The 24036-nt window shown below is 41.6% G+C and overlaps 1 protein-coding gene across 2 annotated transcripts in view; it reads left to right on the top strand.

The window, feature by feature from the left end:
- The window catches only part of FAM110B (family with sequence similarity 110 member B), a 136209-nt gene that overhangs the window by 86038 nt on the left and 26135 nt on the right, over nt 1-24036 (top strand). For both annotated transcript variants that reach the window (XM_066578302.1, XM_066578304.1), the window contains exon 2: nt 18532-18619. The gene's annotated coding sequence lies outside the window, so the exon portion shown is untranslated. The remainder of the gene's footprint in view (nt 1-18531; nt 18620-24036) is intronic.

Here is a 24036-nt window from a genome sequence, read left to right as displayed (position 1 = left end):
TATAATTTCGCTTCATTTTCTGGCTGAGCCCATCATAAATAATGTTACCCACTCAACTCTCACAATGAAAAACGAAGAGGCGGTGATGTGTTACCAGTTCTCTGCATGAGTCACTCGGCCATATTTGTTCACCATTACTTGTAACAATATCATAATCTACATGTTCCGTGCATTTGCCTATTTTTCTTTATTGTAGTAGTCTTAAAGGGGACCTGTTATATTAAACATGCTATTTGGAAGAGCTGAGCAGATTGGTTATAGTTTTCTGGGTAAAGATTAAGTATAACATGTAATTTTATTCATTTAATTCCTTGCTACTATGACGAGGTTGTTCTATTGGTGACCAATGGCTGTCTTTGTAGACACACCACATGACGAAGGCTGCCAATCACTGATAGGACCGCCCACTGGACTCCTAAGCTCAGAATGAGCAAAGATCTAAATGAACAAAATACAAGTTATGCTGAATCTTTCCCCATAAAACTATATAGCAATCTACTCTGCTCCTCCTGCTCTATAAACATGACCCTGTAGAATGGACAGCACTTTTATAGTGACCGATTCCCTTTAATGATTTGTAGGCAGAAACCTAGAGGTCCCTCTGTTTTTAATTTGGAAATTTCTCTTAGGGTGTGAGTATATGATATCTAGATAGATCCAGTAGGTTCTTTCTCCTATTATATTCTCTCGTTATATGCTGAAATACAAGTATATTATACATTTGTATGATAGAATATGACCAAGTAGTCAGCCGTTTTTGATAGACTACCTGTGTACATCAGTGTATGTTCTAGGGTAGTAGGATCATCTTGCCCCATTTTATCTCTGCTGGGATGTGCTTTTAAAATATTGGACATCCATTGAAGTATACATGGCATGTAGTGGCAAGGGTAAAATGAGCACCCAGTGGGTGGTTCTCCAGGTTTATAATTGTTTAGTCCAGTGGTTGACCACCTGCAGTCATCCTATTGCCGGAGAACCTTGTCTTTGTAATTATTTTAGATAATTTTCTAGTTCTATGAGCAAATTGAGAAATTTTTAAAGACCACATGTAACTAGGAGAGATGCCTTTTACTCCATTTGACAGAAATATAGCTTGGCATGTATATTTCTTGACTCTCCTCGTAAGGGGACCGATCACAAACACAATTGTACCCCACTAGTTCTCTTGCACATGAAAATGGAGAAAGTCCAGTGTTGGGTTAAAAGTTTTCAGTCTTTATTAAACAATCCAGACAGATATAAAGGAACCACAGCGGGAAAACCGCATCTTAGCAAATGCAATATCGGGCCATGAATTATAGCCTGATATCTCACTCGCCCATGTGAACTTAGCCTTTCACACAGCTGAGAAAATCACTTGAGGATAGGACATGCTGCAATTTTTCTTTTTCTCGCAATGCACATTTTTTTGTGTTCCTCGAAAAGCATTACCCATTGTTTTCAATGGGACAGCGTGTGATGTGCACAAGAGTATTGCGCTCAGCCAGATGTAGGAAGCCTCAGGTCTCTATATTGTGCGCTGTGTCTATTGTTCCTCCTAGAAGTTTATAAAGAACAACTAACTAAGTGTTATGGTACATTAAGGCCCGATGCACATGGACGGATTTTTGCTGCAGAATCCGACCCCGGCCGTGTGCATGCGGCCTTAGGCAGGACGATCGGCCTGTCTAAACGACTGCACAAGTGCTGACGTCACCACTAGTTGTTAGCGCTCATGCAGAGTGTTTAGACAGGCAGATCATCTCTGGCTTCTCACTAAACACTTTACATTCTATGTGAACCACTGAGCAGGAAAAGTTTACATGCAGCGAGAAGTCAGCGATCCAACAATTGATTTTTATGCTGGTTGAAACTCTTTTTTTTTTTTTTTTGCATTCAGATGTAATGATTATCCGCATTTTCGTTCGTTTCCATTCACAAAGGGCATTTACACAGGATGACTATCGCTCCCAATTGGTTCAAAGTGCCCATGCACATTGTGCTGACAGCATCAGACTACTGCACCCTGTTGACAAGGGGAATGGTAACTCCCAATTGACTATTGTGCATTTCCAGGAGGAATAACAGGAGTGCTGAATTCTCAGAAAATGTGTTTCAGGCTATGGGCATCTGGTCCTCTTGCTGACAAGTTGCAAAAAGTACTGGGAAATGAATTTCTACATAGAACAATTTTTGTTTTCTTTTAACCTTTCTGGTACATATCAGAAAATGGCCATGACCTAAATACGCTGGTATCCTTTTCATGAAAATGCATAATTCACAAGAAGCCATTGTTCTGGGGTAAAAAAAAAAAAAGTACAGAAAAAATTGAACCGATAAACTAATTTCCTATTCCTTACACTGCACAGACTTGATTCTTGAGTGAGCTGGTAAGATGCGTCAGATGTGACAAACCTTGTGCTTACCAGGCATCAGTCAATCAATAACTGCAGATGAGTCTTCAGATGAGATGACATTGCTTGACATGTAAGTGGCAGCACCAGCTTTTAAGCTTCTGAAAGGCTTCTTAACTGGATTCATATAGCAGAATATTACTTTTAAAGAACTTGATGCTGAAAACATGTAAATTCTGTATTTCTCAGCAACCAAACTGATAAGAGCTTTTATTAATTTGCTAGAAAATGGAGTTTCTAAACCAAACAGCCCCTTTAAATACCCTATTAGAGAAGTCTGAGTTCATAGAGGGGGATTTCGTATTCAGGACTGAATCCTCTTTTTGCGTCAGGCCGCCTGCACAGGGGCGATCCAGATTCCGTATGCGGGAGCCCGCAGCGGAATACGGTTCTGGCCCTGGCCAGCGACCCCACGTACCTCCTTTTCCTGTACTGTGGATGACCGCAGACGCTTGGCATTGGTCATGCGCAGTACAGGGTTTTTTTTTATATAGTTTTTTCCCACACTGTCGCTAGACGATTGCGTAGAAACCCGCGGCCTATCCGCAATGTTAATTGTGGATGGCCTGCGGGTCGGATGGCTTCCGTTGACTTCAATGGAAGCAGTCTGTGGGAAGGCAGCACAAAATTAGAACTTGCTGGGATATTAAATCTGCTTGTGGAAATTGCAATCGCCATCCGCTCATCTGAGCAGTCATCCGCGATTCAAATCCTGTCATGTGCAGCCGGCCTTACAAAGCTGTAAAGAGCATGTCATGTGCTGGAGGGCCCAACACGTCTATCCATCTATTTATTACATACAAGCAGCCCACTGATTTCAAGGAGCTCAGTGTAATGCTCCATTTCTCCTGTGGCGGCAGTGTAGGGCAGTGAAACACTTGCTGCCAGGTTCCCCCACAGATGACCGTTCTCTGTGCACCTTGTGATCTGCTTATTCTTAAGGGACCAACATAATGGGGGAAAAAAATTGTATATATTATAAATCAATACTATAACTTGATCTTATGGAGAAAGTAGACAATTGAATTTTAAAATCGGCAATTATAGGAATTTTTAAAACCTTTTCATGTGATGTTTCTGCATTGCAAGTTTTGAGTTTCAAGCTTAGTTCAGACTCCTCGCATGCTGCACAGTACACCACAACTTCTGTGCTTATGATGGGTGAGTGGTGGCAGGGAAGAGCAGCACATGGCTGGAGCTTCATCCTCATAACATGACCACTGTTCCGCTTTGTTTGCTTTCTTGTCTATTTTTGTTTGCTAATTATCATTTTAAAATCTCTCTCTCTCTCCTTATTAACCAGAACGAGTGCCTGCGGTTTGCTCCTCAGGTTACCTATTTATGCTATCCTATTAAATGAGACGTTTGAATATTCCCAAATCCCTCTTCTGTAGTCGGTACACTGGTTTTATATGCCTTCATAGACCTCCAGTGATAAAGTAATTTGTAAAGGCAGTGGAATCTATGCAAGTGGATCTTATGGGGAACTGTGTGCAAACGTGCATTATTCTGCCCGATCTCATGGCTCATGTCCTCCTTTTTAATGGTCCATCAGTGAATACAGCGTGTATACAAGTGGGGTCCATTCTTCTGATTGCATTATTCATTTAGTGTTACTGAAGTTATTTCCGCACTTAAAGGGGTTGTACCACAATCTAAAATTATCCCCTACCCATAAGATAGGGAATATTTTTATAATCGGTGGGAGTCCCACCACTGAGACCCCACCAATTCTGAGAACAGGTATCTCGAGCCCCCCCCCCCCCCCCCCGCTTCTTGTCACTGTAGAGTCACTTCTCCCATCCGCAGTGACGACAGACTTAATGTAGCGCTGGCCGCTAATGCATGACCAGTGCTCCATTCATTTTAGTTGGGGTTGACAGAAATCGCCAAGCAATTTGTATTCGACTATCTTGGCAGTCTCATTGAAAGTGAATGGAGTGGCACCACACTTACCCAACTGACCCACGCTTTATTCAATCTTCTCCTCATTCAGGAGTTGCAATAAGCTCACAGTAAGGAGGAGGTGGGGACATTGGGATCTTTGTTCTCAGGATTAGTGGGTGTTTTGGCGGTGAGACCCCCCCCACCGATCATAATGTTAACCCTTATGTGAATAGGGATAACCTTAGATTGTGGGATAACCCCTTTTAAGTGATGATCTATTGCTAGGATATACCATTTATTAATTATACTGCGTCTGATTTATAACAATGCACATGGTCCTTTATAATGAAAATTATTTGAAGGGGTATCCCCATCTCAGTCAATCATAGTCAAGATTTGGGGCTGTTTTACACCTATTTTGTAATTTCCATAGAAGTAAATGGGAGCTATGGAAAAATATTGAACACCCCACTTTGTATGGTGGTTTGTGTAACTCCCAACTACCCCCAGCCTCTGCATAGAAGTAGACTGTGGTTAGGCTCCATTCTTGAAATAGATGCAAGACCCACATCTATTTATTCTCTTTTATGGCACATCCTGCAGATATGCAATACGTCTGAGATAGGTATAGCCCTTTAAGGGCTTGAACGCCTTTACTGATTTTCTCCTGCACAATGGAGCTCCCTGCCACCAGCTTTGCAGAGAACTGAAATTCTGTTCATTCACTCTCTGAATGTTGGAAATACCCCTTTTAACCATTGCATTGTCATGGCAAAAGACATCTTGGCATAGATTTGTAATAGAGAAGGAATATATGGAAACTATGGAGAGAGAATATGGGCTTGGTTTATCTTGGTAGCTCCTGCCTCAGATCTTCACTGGTATGGCACTTGTTAAATATCAATGGCAACTGCATCTAGTTACACAATAGATGAAGTAAACTGCTAATTTCAGCATGTTCACATAATGGCTTAATCTTTTCCCGAAACGGGCAATTTATCAAAAGTGTATTTAAAGTTAAATGCAGATAGCATTATGCGACACTAGGACGGAACATTTAGAATTCCATCAAAAGATAAGAGATTTAGTAAGAATCGGCAGTCTTTACCTGACCTGCTTCCTCCCCTCAGTGCACATACTTCACATGCCAATAGTATAATAGCAGTCACACAATTCCACTGTAGGAACACATATTGGGAGCAACCTCACCTGTGCCAGTCGGTAACTGCATGCCCTCACAAGCAACTATTGTTTACTCGTTGTACAATGAACATTACATGGCATTGCTCATGGATTCCAGATGGTAATCTGGACCTTTTTCCTCACATTATTTGGAAATGATTGACTTCTCTTGCAGAGAGTAAAGCCAATTATCGAAACCTTATATAAATGGCATTAGAGTTTGGTGGGCATGGGTAGAGTTTTGGAAGTCAATGCTTCTCGAAGAGTCCAGTATGGGCAAAAGCTGTGGTCCGTTTAAAATTAAGTTCCCCTCTGTTCCCTTTTGTCTCTATATCTATGTGGTCAACATTTGATAAAATGGTCTGAAAACTCAACCCTATTGGATAAACATAATGTATGTCCGATGGTGAATCAAAAAGTAATGCCTGGCCAGTCACTACAACCTTAGAAAATGAATAGATCAAAACAAAAGGGACCTGGATAATAACCTGAAGTCTCCTGTACACGAAACTACTGTTGGTCACTATTACATACGAAGCCTTACAGCATTATTGAAACAAAGTATGAACTATAATTTGCCTGATCAACCTAGAAGAAAACTTCACAGTTTTTCAAGGCCTAAATTTTTGGGGACGTGGAGATTCACTATGGTACCATTTCTTGGATTGAACCTTACTCTCTGGGTCATATAGGTATGCCTGTGTCTTGTCACCAGTGACCACATTTTTTGAAGAAGTTGTGTTCTTTAGCTTGAAAGGCGTCCAGGAGCTCTTGTCAGACCTCTACCTGCCTCTTCCAATTATCAACTGTTTGAAAACCTACCATATACTGAGGGAGTAACTGTTTTTAGTATTCTACTTGGACATAGATAAGGCATACAAAGGGTGCCAAGTCCCATTGATACGTGCAATGCGCTTTGCAGGCTCACAACCTATTAATGATGCCACATATGTTTCATATAGGTTGCCCTATACCTCAAAGGGAGTCACACTGGACAGACACCCCAGGCTCCCCCAACATCTAAAGCCAGACTGATTAATACAAGGTATTATGCACACCCATCTTTCGCCTCAAAGTCTATGACCATTGTTTGTTGTGGCCTCAGATCCCTGGTTCTAATGACGCTGAAAAAGTAAAACTTACATTAGTAGAGTAAGGGAAAATTTTTATATATATATATATATATATATATATATATATATCTCCTTGTTCAAATCAAAAGGTTATAGACACGTAAGCATTACCTTTTGATTCACCTTGTATATAGATTTGTACTTTAAGAGCTTTTCCACCAAGCCCCCATAGACCACCACTGATGTAGCGTTACTATACTATTTTGTTTCTTAAATAAAATCAATCGTGTTTTTTTTTTGTTTTTTGTTTTGTTTTTTTTAAATAAAAGTAGAAATGAGACCCTGCACACAGATTAAGTTGCTACTTTGAATCTATGGAAGGCTGACTGAGAAACCATGTGAGCACCATAGTGCAGGCCATTAGTGATTCCCACCACCAATTATTGGCTGTTATTAGTGGTTACTGCCACAAGCACCCAGCAGATCTTATCCCTGTCTTTTACCAAGATAACTTAGAAATCACTTTGGGACTCAACACAATATTGACTTTTAAAAAAAAATTATTTTTTTTTTAAATTTCACATTTCAAAGTAATTTTCTTAGTTCTTCGGGGTAAATGTTTAGGTGATATCTAGAAATGAGCAAGCACCAAAATGTTCGGGTGTTCGTTACTCGAGTCGAACTTCCTGCGATGCTCGAGGGTTCGTTTTCAGTAACGAACCCCATTGAAGTCAATGGGCGACCCAAGCATTTTTGTATATCGCCGATGCTCGCTAAGGTTTTCATTTGTGAAAATCTGGGAAATTCACGAAAGTGATGGGAGCGACATAAACGGATAGGGCAGGCGAGGGGCTACATGTTGGGCTGCATCTCAAGTTCCCAGGTCTCACTATTAAGCCACAATAGCGGCAAGAGTGGCCCCCCACCCCCGCTGTCAGCATAAAGATCGTTCTCCTCTGCCACAGCTGTAACAGCTGTGGAAGAGAAGAACGATGTTAGCCCATTGAATTCAATGGAGCTGGCAATACAGCTGGCTCCATTGAAAGCAATGGGCTGCCGGCGAGCGCGCGATGAATTTTCGGGAAGGGCTTAAAAATATAAGCCCTTACTTGAAAATCATCCTAAAATGTGTAAAAATAAAAAAAAAATGCATACTCACCTTTCCGCTGCAGCCGGAGTTCAGCCGCATCTGGCCCGCAGTTCTCCTGAACTGCTCTCTGTAGTATCACAGCCAGGGATTTAAAATCCCTGCCTGCTAAATGAGCTGCCTCTGATTGGTCACAGCCTCACCAATCAGAGGCAGCTCTCACTCACACCCATTCATGAATGGGTGAGTGCTACCTCTGATTGACAGCTGAGAGCTGCCCCTGATTGGTCCCTGTGCTGAGCCAATCAGAGGCAGCACTCGCCCATTCATGAATTCATGAATGGGTGTGAGTGAGCTGCCTCTGATTGGTGAGGCTGTGACCAATCAGAGGCAGCTCATTCAGCAGGCGGGGATTTTAAATTCCCGGCTGCTGAATACTACAGAGAGCAGTTCAGGAGAACTGCCGGCCAGACGCAGCTGAACTCCGGCTGCAGCAGAAAGGTGAGTATAAATTTTTTTTTAATTATTTTTACACATTTTAGGATGATTTTCAGGTAAGGGCTTATTTTAAGCCCTTCCTGAAAATTCATCCCGCGCTCGCCGGCAGCCCATTGCTTTCAATGGAGCCGGCTGTATTGCCGGCTCTATTGAATTCAATGGGCTAACATCGTTCTTCTCTGCCACAGCTGTTACAGCTATGGCAGAGGAGAACGATCTTTATGCTGACTTTATTTATTTTTTTATACACATTTTAGGATGATTTTCAGGTAAGGGCTTATATTTTTAAGCCCTTCCCGAAAATTCATCCTGAGATCGCCGGCAGCTGTATTGCCGGCTCCATTGAATTCAATGGTCAGTGCTCGTTTAATCGAGACGAGTACCGCGTGGTGCTCGTCTCGAGTAACGTGCATCTCGAGCACCCTAATACTCGAACGAGCATCAAGCTCGGACGAGTACGCTCGCTCATCTCTCGTGATATCACAAGGCCAAAGAAGAACAAAGTATTTTTGCTGTAAAATTTCAGCTTTTTATTTTCCTTGCATTTCATAGATGAGCAATGTGCTTTTAAACTTGGAGTGTTTTCTCCCTGTATGATACAGAGTCAACAAATACCTGGTTCTGAGACACGGTCATGCTGTAAGTAAAAAAAAAACTCAGAACTATAAGGATTTTGGGGGCATTTACGAAAACAAACAAACTTTCACTCAGGAGGATAGCCGGTGCGGCCTGGTTTACAATATAAGTGAGCAGAATGCCAAAGGACTCGATTACCACATACAAAATATATTCGAGGTCAGCGCTAAAAACTCCTATATGGACGTTTAATCCAAGGACACCGCAAAGGACACCACGCCATCCTTTGAGATTACAGTTAAGGTTTCACCTTCAGCTCAGGAACTTCTTCTTTAGAGTACTAACAGGAATATAGGAGAGGGCTGGAAGACGGAAGAAGTGATGTAATGTCAGTGCGATATAGTATAAACATGCCTAAGGCTCAGCAATGCAGCCGGTGTATTTCGCGGTGGTTTATGTACCAGCTATACCTTCTGTTCTCCATAAGCAGTAAATATAAAAAAGACTAGCGCAGAATGGCACACTGGTAGAATACTAAATGCCAGCAATTCCAGTATATTTCCGGTCTCTTCTTGGAATACTGAAGGTATAGGTCTCAGTTCTGCCATTCTGATATACTACATAATACTTATATATTTGCCTTACATGATATTCTAGAATGGCCTGAACACTGCAGCTAAGTCTACCTGTACAATGTGAGGTTCTAATATAAGGTTGTAACTGATCGGTAACACGGATATAGCTTGTACATAGATCATTTGTGTATACACTTTTTTTGGAAACCGCTTGCAAGAACTACGATCCTGTGTTGATAGTTATGCTAACCATATAGTTAGATAACTGAGGGTAGATTGTTGAGATTCTCAGTGCATACAAGAAATTTCTAATTTGAATGGGGGGGGGGGAGGCTCTTGACTAACATCTGATGGTCTACATCCTGGAAAACAAGGATCTGGCATGTTGAATGTCATCTTGCAAGATCAGTTTGTTCTTCGAAGAGATGGGCAGCTGCCAAAGGTGTCTGGCGCTGGCTCGGCTTTTTCTTCATGCAAATATGCACACAGAGATGAGCAACCATGTTTTTATACGGAGGTTGGCAGAGATCCTTTCAGTCAATAAGTATGTTATATACATGTACAGCCATCAGATCTAGAAACAAAAAGTTGGCCAACGCCTGGATTAATAGTATACCTTCCATATTGTTAATCACCAGTGCAAGCTCTGAAAGGACAGCAAAGAATCCTGGGTGATTGAAGCTCTGAAGTTCGTAAAACTGAAAATTCAACTCTGCCCTATTTTATAGGCTGTAACTTTTGATCAGTAAAGGACGTGAGATGATTTATTTTCCTCTTTGTATGTCAAATAGTTCTATATGTATTCTATAAATTGGCAAACCTCTACAGACCGGATGGACAACTGGCCGTTGTTATGAACGTTTTGAAGATACAGGTTCAGTTTTATTCTAATAGATGTCTAGTTAACCAATGTTGGGAAATAACTTTTATCCACAGTCCTCAATGCAAGTTATGATCAGTCTGCTATGGTCAATAAGCAGCTTGTACACTGAGGATCTTTCCGAAATTCTTTGTGTAGATTTGCTCTCTTGGTCATTGTGATCCCTCTAGCCTGATGTTGTGATACATAATTGTGTCTGGATACACTGTGGCACAGATCATTCATGTGAATACTATACTAGTAGTGGCGTTTTATGCTGGATTATTCGAGCTTTTGAGTTCAAAAACCTCTGAAATGTACAAAACTTGTGTTTTGTGTGTGTTGCCCTTTAAAAGAAAAACACCAAGGAATTAGCCTACCACTCCATATGCAGAAGTGACCTCTGCAACGAATAATCAAAGTGCATATCTTGTATTTTTGGGGCTGTAATATGTGCAGTGAAAGAAGAGTAGGAAGTGACAAGTGCTGCCTTGCCTGGTCAATTTCACCTGTCAGCATATGACAGATATATTCCCTGATGCCGCCACCTCTGGAATGTATGTGCGTTTTACCTGCAGCAAAGGGTGAGGTATTTTCAGCACATGGTCCTCGGCTCTGAGTTTCTTTCACTCTTGTGTCATTTCTCTGAGACTTGAAGGGAATCTGTCAGCAGTTTGGAGCATGTCAAACCGCCTACAGCTCCAGATTGGAACCAGCAAATCTTATCTGCTTGCAGTTCCTATGGACATTAAGCGTCAAGAAATTGACTTTTAAAATTTTCAATACCACATGCAAATCTTGGCCAGCCAGTACAGTTGAGGGGTCGGACCATGTGCAGTGACCGACACAGACACACCACTGAGGAGATGGCGGGGGTAGTTGTTATAGTTGTCACAGTGGCACTACCAACTACTCCCTGGGGGACACGTGCAACCCCAGCCAAGGTAGCACTAGGCCTCTTTCAGGGAATGCTATGACAGCGGTTACCTGAATAAATGGTGTAGTGGGCTTGAATAAAGAGGTCACGGGGGATGCCACCGTTCCTTACTCCGCAGGATGTCCAACGGGAAAAGTAAGACAGTCTACACACAATGTTTGACAACTTTAGTCACTGGGAATGGTCAGAGACTGTAACTTTACTTTTAGAGAATATAACTTCACACACCAGTGCAGGAAGAACAGGTTAAAGAGGTCACAGAGGAGAACACCCGATGAGTTATCTGTATGGCTCCGCTCCTGGACACACACTCTGGGACACGGGATGAAACCAGGCCTACAGTCTTAGTTATCTGTATGACTCGGCTCCTAGACATGCACACAGGAGGCGGACACAACACTCCACTGACACTTGCAGACAGGTGTCTGAATACTGCACGGCGGGCTCCTTCTCTCTTTCCCTCTTAGGATAGGGGTCCTGGGGTTAAGTTGTCCGGGAACCTCTCTTCCTGTTCCATCCTTCACCACATGAGGGTTGAATGTACCCCCATGCGGCCAGCACGCTCTCTCCACACACTATCGTTGAAGACAATGGAACCTCTCCTCTTTCACGCTACACTCCTATTTATATCTTCCATACGCACGTAACATGACAATTGATTACAATTTCCAGACATATCCGAGACATTCACAGACCTTAACAGCTTACATGCTGCAGATGTGCAATACAAATAACTGAAAGCAAGACAATTTGCACAGAGCATCCACCTAAAAGACATGACATGTATGACAGTTATGTAGGGGCTAGATATGTGTACTCTACACATATGTGCTGCCTAGAGGTCCTTCCATAGCCCCTCTTGTCTCCTAACTATCCAACTAGTTTCCTGCAGAATTTTGTATATGTAGTGGGGAGGTCATAGACTGGCGCATTCGCAGATCAATAGGCCCTTTTATGAGCATATTAAACTCCAGCATCTGTACATGCACCAGAAAGGATCCCGCTTCCAGGAAGACGCGTTTCTGATAAGTTGCACCACTGACATAAGATACATCATCCATGTCACAGTCAGAGAGAAGAGTTATGGAAGGAACTCTGGGCGGCAGACCCAGTCCAGCCTGACCACTAGATCAATCGACTGAGATTTGCATGAGGTGCAGGAACTTCTGAAAGACAGTTTCTCAAGATATGATTTCCATAGGAACTGTATTGGGATCAGATTTTAACCAGCTGGACCTCTGTAGCTGTAAAATGTTTAACATGCTCACAAGGTTCCGTTTTTAAGGCATTTTCTTTTGTTGTTTTTATTTGTAAGGTTAGAAAAGTTCACAGGACAAACTAGTTTGGAAAAAACTTAGTGGCTGTCCTCTGATTCTTCACTATGGGAGTTCCCCACTAAGTGGCTGTCCTCTGATTCTTCACTATGGGAGTTCCCCACTAGTTGGGGGACCATTGCTTTAAGCAGACTATTTATTTAGAAATATATATTTTACATTTATCCATACAGTAAAATTTTCTTGTAAAGCAACTCAGACTGGAGCTGATTGCCGTATTATCAGATATTTTGGTCTAGTTGAGCCAGTATACAAAATACAGCATGCATAAGTATATAAAAGAACACTATAATAACTTTTTCTAGTGAAATTTGAGTGCTTCAAGGCAGGCAATTAAAAATAATGGGATAGAAGCAGATCACAGTTAATTTTTTTTCCTACACCCACTCTTCTGTTTCTATTTTTGTGGATATTTATTAGCATTTTATATTCTATATATGCTTTTATTCTATTTTATGCATTTTTGTTAGCCCAGAAAATTCTGGTTTCCATCAGATGGCATTCACTCTATGCCCCCTAAATGCTAACCCGATGATAAACTGATCACAAGGTATCGTACCACCAAGACCCTCAGCAATTGGCTATAATCTGTTGGGGAATCCAGCATTAATTGTTAAAGGGTCACTAACTTTTCAAACAACTTGTGTCTGTATGATGGCGGTTTTGCTAATTATCACACTGGCTATGTACCTAAAATGTTTTATACTGGAAAATCCCTCTAAAGTCTTGTCTCCCTCTCTCGCCAAGCTTGCTGCGCACTGTCTGCTATACCATGATTGATACGTAGACACTAGAGATGAGCGAACCTACTCGTTTCGAGTAATTACTCGATCGAGCACCGCGATTTTCGAGTACTTCCGTACTCGGGTGAAAAGATTCGGGGGGCGGGGGAGGCGTGGTGGAGCGGGGGGTAGCAGCGGGGAACAGGAGGGAGCCCTCTCTCTCTCTCCCTCTCCCCCCTACTCCCCGCTGCAACCCCCCACTCACCCACGGCGCCCCCCGAATCTTTTCGCCCGAGTACGGAAGTCCTCGAAAATCGCGGCGCTCGGGCGAAAAAGGGGCATGGCCGAGTACGCTCGCTCATCTCCAGTAGACACCAATGCTCCTTTTAAGACCAGCCGATTCTCATTTGCACTACCTCGTTCGCTCTTATGCAGCCTGTTGAGAAAGGCAGATTCATCGTTTACTCGTTCTACAAGACTTATTCAATTTAAACAGCACTCGTTCAGTCTTTCACATTCACCCTAGCATTGGACCTCCAGTGTCTAGGGGTGAATATGGCCCTTTACATGGTAGTTTTATTCCGAAAAGTTATTTGAAAACTCAGGTATGCTTCAAATTTTCCTGCAACTCTAGTTCTGCGCAAATGAAGTATCACATAGTTTCAGTTAAAAACATTGAACCGTTACTACAATACAGAATGAGTAATGTTCTTTGTTGCCACTTTCCACCCTGGCTTAACGTAATGCATTATTAGGCATACCAAAACTACAAGAAAATTAAGTTCTTAATAACCTGTAGCTCACCACAAATGGTCACTCAGAATATTGTTCCTTTTCAGTCCTCAGGACAGGTTAATATATTTCACTGGAAAGGAGCCAAAAATACGATACCTGATAAGGTGCAGAGCAGGCACAATGGCCGTAGGGTCAGCACAATGGCCGTAACCTAACAATATGCAGCAAGCCAGACTATAAACCAGAGGAGCTAAACTGTCCACTGCAGACTTGTATGCAGCCACCCACTCAACCCAGCCCAGATTGGGGAGGAACGACTGTATGCAACTAAATCTGCACTGTGAACGTGTGATACCACAGAAGTCAGCCAATAGATGGGTGCGTCCCACAATACAGGATTACAACTCACATTGGCACAATGGCCGTAGGGTCGGCACAATGGCCGTACAGATTAACTCTGACACTGCACAATCTGCATCTTCTCGTGAGGAGCACAACATTTTTTAGAGAAATTGGAGGCCACCATAACACTTTCTGTGTACTTTACTGGGTTTATTTTTCCTGTTCTCATTCTATCTATTACTTCCAGTAGGAAATGGTGTAAATTTGTTAAATTCCAGGTAAAGTCATTGAAACACTTGTACCTTGGAAAAGAGCCTGCCTTTAAGACGCGGGCAAGTTTTTAAGCGGATGGAATATTCCCTTGATGGTTTTAATCTGAGCTTTAAGATCTGAGTATAGAATGAAAATCCAGATTTTAAACTGATCTCCAAAGGCTCTTTTGCATCCAAAGATAGCTTGTAATAGCGAGTAACTTCAGCTAATTACCAACATAATCATTTGCCGGTCAGTAAATTTAACCTTTTCTTTCTGCAGCATAAATTTCTATTACAAATGTAGATTATGAATATTTATTAACTAACTACATATGTGAAAAAGAAATAACTATGCATGTCTTCCCAACCACTGCGACATGGATACAGTTATGAATTACATAACTGACTAATTCCAGCAACGATAAATTAGGGAATAAAGAGGCAAAGGCATGATGAGCCTGAATCCTGAGGATGGCCAAAGGGAATTTCAATTCTTTGCCACTTCAGTCTTATTGGGTCGGGTTTTCCTGGTTTACATAAAGATAGTAATGGGGGGTAATAGTAATAGGGGGTAGTAGTGTATCTTGACACCACCGGAAACTAGGGGTTTGATAGGAGGAACGCCCCTCACATACCCCCAGCTCCCCATTGCCTCAAGAAAGAAAGGTCCTGCATGGAGGTAAAGTGGATGTGAAAGTGCCATTCTATGTGACTGAAGAGGGCTCCGTGTGTTAGCCAGCGCTCACATCTCCCAGCTGTCATCCTCCGTCTGTTGTGTGCAGCCGCTGTATTGCTTACGCCGATTACTCCCGTTGCTCTTTGCTGGGTGCTTGCATTATGCAGTGTGCAGCGGCCACATGTCAAAGTATTCACCTCCACTGCTGTACTGCTGCTGTGGCAGGACGGCGTCTGTAACGGCATGGGTTCCCAACGCTGTATTGTTGCTGATGCCGATCGGGGGGGGGGGGGGGAGGAAAGGTAGAGGGGAGGGCCCTCAGCGGCACCGCCAACAAAGACCTTTGACAGGCCTGTGGCCTCCCTCATGCCAACCCCGCTCTGCACTGTAACACAGAGTGGGGTGCCTTCTTGTGGCTGGCCGGCAGGAAGTGGGCTTCAGCAGGGCCAATGCATGCCTCTGCGCACCTCCAGCGGGGCCGGGAAGGTACGGAGGTGCATGGCTCCCTGCATTTGAACATGCAGCATCAGCTTAGTGGGCTGCCATGACCTGCAGCCCATCCAGATCTGCAGCCAATTGAGTACAGGGGGTGTGACCCCACTGTCAAGCTTGCCTCCACCAGTTCTTCCTGGTGGCGTCAAGATACACTAATACTGTAATAGGGAATACTCTGTATTCTGGGGTCAAGGTCCCAAAGTGCAGTTTCTCAATCTGTGATACATGTACAGTACCTTAGATGGGTCGCGACACAAAACCAGGGGTACATGTGGTGGTCTTCCTCCCACTTTGACCTTTGCAGAATGGCGCACTCCTGAGCTAGCTCTGTTTATGGGGGTATTGTTGGCTAGCTTTGTTATAGGGGAACTGTTATGGAGTGAAGGTGGCACCTAAAAAAGGATCATGCAGGTGTTAATATAAATTGCATATTTGTATCCCTCTTGTGTTTCGCTCACATCAGTTTCGGCTCGGTCCAGGGGTCCTGGCATGATGTACGTTTTAAAACCCAAAGACTGAACCCATGGATGGCAACCTATAGGTCTCCATTTCGGCCAATTTCAGTTCATTTCCTCCCTTCTGTACCAGAAAAGCACAGTCCTAATGTGCTTTTCTTTCCAACACAGAATGCTGGAAATGAACAGAAGTCTGCTGAAACGGAGCCAAATGGGCATTATAGAAAACTGCTTAAACGAAGACCAAAGATCAGTTCGGTCCAGTTTTCATCCAGGGATTCCGTTTTTGGGATTTTAAATGTACACCATGACAGAACCCTCTGGATGGAGTCAAAAACTTGATGTGAACCGAGCCTTATTGGATCTCATGATGTATTGGTATGTAGTGCTATACGATACAGCTAGCCTGTCACAACAGCCACCATTTGAACCCACAAATGTTAATTTTTATTTCATTAGATACATTATAATCTCATGCAACAATAATGTGACAAATGAAATAATGACCGCTATGCTGTGGTTTCTTGTAGCCAAATCAAAAGCGAAAAAAGTACAAAAATTATCCAAATTAACCAATATTTTTGTATTGTTTTTACATAGATTTATTTAGTTCCGGGGTCTGGTAAAAACAATTGTTACATGTTATAATTTAACTACAGAAATTATCCTTGGAAGATGCCTCTGCTGGGTAGACACACCAAGGTGTGATGTATTACCTCTTAAGCATTGGGTTTATGGTAGAAACTGGCCAGAGGGGCATTACACCCTCTTTACCCTGCATCAGATAGTACCTGTTGCACAAAAATTTTGCAACTTTTCTTCTGTCTACCATCCCTGCCACTTTTTTGAAAAGTGGGCTGGACTTGTTAGGGGGATGGGGCATGGCCAACCCAGATTAACAGATTTAGGTATAATTTATGCCAGAAACTGGTGTAAATTTATGTTAGAAATGTACTCCAGGTCGGGACCAGGTGTAGGTTTCTGTAAAGGCGCACATAGCTTCTAGGGATGTAATGAATACATAAGGAGGCGTTCACCTCTTTATATAGTCAATGCACTGTATGTCGAAGGGAAATCCTACTAAGCCCGGTGCAGGATATGTCAGGCTTGGTGAATTTCCCCTTTTAGTGTTAAGTAGACTTAGTATTTTAGGGTAGATGTTTAGATAAATGAGTGGCTTTCTGTCTTGACTCCTAGAGGGGTCCCAATCCTCCATGATGTCCCTGTGCGTTAAGATGTCCTGCGAACAGGGTCTATCTCATGGAAGCAGCAATCTTAACAAGAATTCATTTCATCAGTCTGTGTTGAATTGAAAGCATAAAGGAGCAGTCTAAAATAAAATCGGTCTTTGACCATAACAGCCAATCACAAAGCCGCTTTCATATTAACATAGCACTATGAGGAATGAAAGCTGCACAGTGATTGGTTGCTTAGTCAACAAAGACCGTTTTTGTATTACACAATTTTCATAAATCTCCCATGTAGTGCCTGTACTTTTTTTTTTTTTGCAGACGCATTGCTAATAAAGTTACCATTAAATGTAGTTTTTGATGACTACATCAAAGTTTCTCTTGTGCCTGGGATTTGACTGAGTCATAACTATTATAGAGTGAATGGTGACGCCTAGTACATGTAGACATTAGTTATCCGCTTGATATAAATGGCCCTCTTTTTGAAAATCTGATGAAAACAAAGTCTCATCTGAAGACGCTACTGGCGTAACGGCTGTCTATGTGGATTTCAAGTTTGCTTTCAATGTCTTTTTGTGCCTTTGATACTAAAACTACTGTAGTGAATACTGTAGCAATTTGCAAGCTTAGGAAAACCGTGTTGTGATACAGTGTATCATGGGAAACCGTTTTATTAACCTGAAACTTCTCTTGACTAACAAAGCTTGTCCCTGTGTTGTCTTTGATTTGAGATAGACTATTAAGAAAGAGCACTGGATCCTTCAATCTCTGTCTTTTTTGGCAGTAAACGCACAAGTACAGTGATATTTGAGCCTTAACACCTATTTTATGTGGTTTTAGAATTACATATATTTTGTGCTGGCTTGGCTCTTATGAGAAGACTGTTCAGCTCCTAAAGGATGATCTCAGATGTACAGTATGGAAGAGTGTGGGTTACTTGATTTTTTTTTTTTTTTCTAGCACTTTCACAGAATTTTGGAAGTTGAAGATCTTTTTGTTCAGAGTTAAAAATACATATTCCGAATTAAGGCTAAAGCTTCATATTCCATTTTTCGTGATACTTGCAGATTTCTCAGCAATCCAATCCTTGCAGAACTATTGATGTTAATACAGTAACGCATTTATAAGATCTTCTTTTAACTCTGTAGGAAGCAAGCAAGAGCCAGATTAAGATAATCTTGCTTACACTTCTCTTTGATGAATGTTAGCAGATATAAAAAAAATGTGCTTATTCCGAATTTATTTTTTTCCCCCTCAGATTTGTAATGCCTTGAACATCAAGCAAAAGTGAGGGAACATAAGGTGTACCTTCACGAAGACCTTTACCTCTACATAACCTATATGCGGTAAGTAATTTAAAATTTACTTATGATCAAGTAAATATAGTTTTAGAGGTTTAGACTTCCAGTTAATTTGTATAGAGAATCCAGTCTTAAATATACTACAGTGTGATTCAAAAGTCAGGGCCACCAGGAATATCTTCTGAATGAAAAGAGACGCAAATAGAAAACTTTTTAGAACACTGGCATGAGTAGGGAAAGACTTTTTGGTATGATGGTGGTGTCTGTTGGCCATCTAGGCGGCGTCTAGATTGGATTAAGAAACTTCAATGAAAAAGGGGTCATGGGATACCTACTACCTAATAAACTGTAGGGCAGGCCCAATGACCATGTACCCTAGTAGCATGCAGAAAGCCAGATTGAAATATGAGGGAGCTAAATGTTCATGTGATGACTAATATGCAGCCACTCACTTTAACCCAGATTGGGGGAGGGGTGGCTGCAGATGACCTGGTTCACACACATGAACTAATACCAAGGATGCCAGCCATATAGAAGTGCACCATACAGAAATATTATGTCTTCCGGTACCTGAAGACCTGGAGTTAGTGTTTTCCATACCACATAATTCAGCATAATGTTATTATAAGTGTATTATAATACTCAACATGACATCCATAACTCCAAAAAAGATTGCAGGTATTAAAAAAAATCACTATACTTTTTTTTTAATTTTCTGCCGTCATCTTCTGAGTGCAATAACTTTTTTTTTATTTTTCCGTAAAAACGTAAGTTGAGCTTATATTTTGTGGGACATCCTGCAGTTTGCGTTGGTACAATTTTTGAGTACATACGACTTTTGACCGCTTCTTATTGCATTTTTTCTTGGAGACAGGGTGACCAAAAAATGCATTTCTGGCGTTCTCTTTTTTTTTTTTTTTTTTTTTTTTTTTCCTGACAACGTTCATTGTGTGGGGTAAATAATGCTAGATCGGACTTTTGTTTTATTATATACATTCTTTTATTATAAATATGGCAAAAGGGCTTTTTTTTTTATTTGATTTTTTTTTTTACTTTTTATCCCTTTTTTTTTAAAAAATCAATAATTAGTAAAACGTTTTATTATTTTTTCTTTTTTAGTCCCCAGAAAGGACAACCACTTACGATGCTTTGATTGCTCCTGCAGTATTATGTAATGCCATAGCAATTCATCATATTGTGATCCGGCAGGCATTCTGCATAGGAATACTGCCAGGTCAGCCCTGAGGCCTTTCAGAATGCTGCCATGGTACCTGCACAGCTCCCTGCCATCTCATGGCATGAGGGGGATTACAGATTAAATGCAGGGACAACACAGGATCCATCATTCAGAATAGGTGAAAAGGGGTTCTTTACTGTTGGAGCAGTGAGACTATGGTACTCTAGGCACGAGGTGATGGCAAACTCAATAAGCATTTAAGAGGGGCCTGGACACCATACTTGAGAGTTACATTATTATATGTTATAGTCCCCAATTACTTCAGAAGTGTCGGTGATTCGGGGGATTACTCCGATTGCCAGATTGGAGTCGGGAAGGAATTTTTTTCCCACTAAATAGGGAAAATTTGCTTCTACCTCATTGGCATTTTTTTGCCATCCTCTGGATCAATATTGGGGGATAATAGGCCGAAGACCTATGTCTAGCCAGTTTAGGCTAACATACTATGTAATTCCCCCCCCCCCCCCTTTCCCATATAAGTCAATGGGTCCCCCCCTGTCCACAGTCTGAATGACCCATGAAGCTGCTGTAAAGCATCTCTAGATAGCAGCCCCCATCAGAAAAGCAGAATAAAATAATTTTATAATCAGAAAATAAAAACAGATTAGAAAAATGGAAAATGTTTCTGTATTAGGTTTTAATTAATAAAAAGAGGGAAGTCCCTCCTTTTTAACCTCCATGAATTAATTGGAACAGAGAATAGCTACAAAAAATGTCCTTGAATTAAATTGCCAGCGCATTGATTTCACTGGCCGCCACATAATGTTTTATTTAACCTGTGATGATAGTGCAGGCTAATTGAATCCTTGCTGTGTTTTTAGCAGCAAGTTTGTCCAAAAAATTTGAAAATCTGTGATGAACAACATGGAGTAAAATGATTGCATGAAATACCTGTTCACATTACAAAATGTAATTCAACGGCTTTCTTGTGCATTTTGTCCAATAATAGCTGATAGTCTAAATAACATTCACTTTTCCATCATTGCTGAAAGTTGAGGAGAAAATGAAGATCTCGCTGGATCTACTTTAGATAATTTGTCATTGGCAATAATGGCTGACTGTGCAGAAAATAGATGAGCATAGTAGTTCGTGTATTCTAATTACAGTGTGTTTGTTGTAGGACTGATCCCTTCATCAGGCATGGGTTTCATAACTTAGTGCTTATTATAGTTTATTTTTCCTTTCAGTTGTTTTACTATTGTTGTCTTCACTGGTTGGCTTTATCTATTCTCTCTGAATTGTGATAGACATTTCTATGTTGTAACTGTGAAATGTGGTAAACAGGATAATCCCAAAATATAGTTCCTGTGACTCAGAGAGAATATAATAGCCAAAATTGTACGTTACCGTTTGTGAGGCTGAGGTTACGTAAACTTAATACACTATTGCAACGAAAGGGAGGTATGCAGAGAATTGATATGGGGTGGGGGGGGGGGGGGTGTATCCTTGTTTTGCCAGCATTAGTTTTGTGATGGTTATTTTAACTCCTGTTCAAATGTTGTGAATAGTGCCAAGTAAAACTAGCTTTGTCCAAGTGCTTTGCTGTGTTTTTTACATTTTTATCTTTCCCCTAACAACCGCCCTCTGCCAATTTTTTGAAAGTGCATCAAAATAGTATCTACATAAGGAATTGTGCATCCATGTGTATGAAGCTTGGCTGTCAAAGACAGCTGGAGAGATGAGCCCTACACAGACATGACAGGATGCAGCAGTGCCTTATCCCATGTCCTCTTGCTTGACCACATTATCACTAGAAACTCCGTATACTAATAATGACGACAGCTGCTAAGTCTTACGGCACTAGAGCATCTATTATTTTAATGTCACAATAGATCACTTTTCTAAAGTAATTGGGGCTGTTCTGATGACTCCAATGATTACAACAAAATCCGCTAACTTGACATAGATCAGTAACTTTCTGTAAGACCTTTATGTATACCAAGAGACTGAAAACCCTTATTTTTTTTTTTATTTTTTTTTTTTGTCAACAGGGAAACGAACTTTATTTACAAGATGAGGTCAATAACTGGTCAGTATTGCTCAATATAAGGATTGGGGGCTTATTCTGCCCATTCACAGATTCTTCTTACTGATTACTGATCTAAGGATCGGCTCATAGTAACGACATGTATTTGTATCCAACTCCGTATAGAGTCCTCCTATTTTGGGCGTTGTTATAGCCGTGTGCTGATTGGGTGCGGAGGGGGCGCCGGCTGCACTACGTGCATAAGCAGCGTGATGACATAGTCCCATTAAGGAACGTTCCGCTGTATAAACAAGGCAAGCAAGCCCTTGTGAAAGAACTTCACAGTAGCAGGTCACTATAGCGCTGCGGGGCGATATGCTCATTAGCATGATCGCTCCGCATCACGACAGTACATCGTTATCACTTGATAATATTGCGGCGCTGGGGCGCATCAGCAAGGAGCCTGGGACGCCTCGGCGTCATCACCATGGTGACCGTTAGCGTGAGGCCGTTAGCGTGATGACGTCTCTAAAACGGGACGGCGCTGGAGCGCTCCTGCGAAGAGTCAGCGACGCCTCGGCATCGTCACCATGGTGACCAGTAGCGTAGTGACGATAGCATGAGGCCGTGAACGTGATGACGTTTCAATACGGAGCGGCGCCGGAGGGCTCCGGCGTAGAGTCGGCGACGCCTCGGCGTCATCACCATGGTGACCAGTAACACGGTGACATGTCAACAATGAGCGCATCAGTTGAGACCAGCGTCGCCCCGGCATCGTCGCCATGGTGACGCTGTTCCATCTCATCTAACACAGCAGCCAGGAGAGGTCAATTCTGGATAATGACATTACTGCACAGGCTGATAATAGACCACCGAAATATGGATTAAATTCTCCAGTAATCCAGTTGAATGTAAGTCGATTGAATTCTCCTCTTACATGTTAATAGAAGGCATAAGTGACAATCTAGATTGGATATTTCATATAATTAGCCATATCTTGACTAGTTATACTCAGTCACAAATGGCATATCTAACCATTTATCAGGGAAACAGTATTTTGATGGTAAGTTTCCTCTTCCTCCCATGTACATATATATGTATATGATAATATATACCTATGTGTATACCAATATATATTTTTCGGTATATATTTTTTTCCCCTTTACATGTAAATTAGTAGATCTTCTGTGGTATATCATTGTGCCGGGCTCACTTCCTACGCATTATATTTCCCTCACCAGTTATTTATCCAACATTTTTTGACCAGATGGAAATGGTATATTATAACATATCATATAAAGCAGTTAAACGTAAGTTGCTCATTTAGCCCTTTTGGTTGTACCGTATCCATCCTATAAATCCATCTTGTTTCTTTTTGTAGCAAGAAGGTATCAATATCACCCCCTCTTGCATCTCGTCTTATAAGTTCGATTCCCTGAAATTTCAGACAATCCGGATCGCCCTCGTGAAACTCCCAGACGTGATTCGAAATTGGTGTTTTTTCTTTTCGTCTCACGTTCCCAATATGTCCTAGGACTCGTCTCCTAAACTCCTGTCTCGTCTTACCGATATATTGTTTCTTGCACGCGCAGGTGGCTAGATATACAATATTTTTTGTAATGCAGTTAAAGAAACTCTTGGTCTTGTAGGTTTTTCCAGTTGTGTTTGATGAAAAGGAATTGCTTCTCTCAATAAAGCAACATGCGGCGCAATTATGGCACTGGAAGGTACCGTTTGGTACACTTTTTGACAGCCAGTTTTCGTTTTGTTTACTTCGGTCAAGATGGCTCCTGATGAGATGGTCCCTAATATTTCTACCCCGTCTGAACGTGATCTTCGGGCTTTCTGATATTACTTCTTTGAGATCTTTATCATGGCTCAGTATATCCCAATATCTTTCCAGTATTGTTCTCATTTCCTGGTGTGCTGTGTCATATGTCCCAATTATTCTCATGGTATGGGTTCCTCCTTTTTGCTCTTTCGGAATAAGGAGTTGTTCTCTGTTTTGTTCCAGAGCAAATTTATACGAATCGTCCAGAAGTGTTGGTGGATATTTCCTCTGTTTGAAACGATCATGTAGTTTCTTACTCTCGCTTTTGAAAGTTGTCATTTCTGAACAATTCCTCCTGACACGAAGATATTGCCCTTTTGGGATTCCCCTTTTCAGGGGATAGGGGTGGAAACTGTCCCATCTTAGAAGGTTATTAGTAGCCGTAGGTTTGCGGTAAAGGTTGGAAGATATGGAGCCATCTTGTTTAA

Source organism: Eleutherodactylus coqui, chromosome 9 (assembly GCF_035609145.1).
Source record: "Eleutherodactylus coqui strain aEleCoq1 chromosome 9, aEleCoq1.hap1, whole genome shotgun sequence".
NCBI classification, from domain to species: Eukaryota; Metazoa; Chordata; class Amphibia; order Anura; family Eleutherodactylidae; genus Eleutherodactylus; species Eleutherodactylus coqui.
The sequence above is the reverse complement of the archived record's forward strand: the minus strand, read 5'-3'. Positions and strand labels throughout refer to the sequence as shown.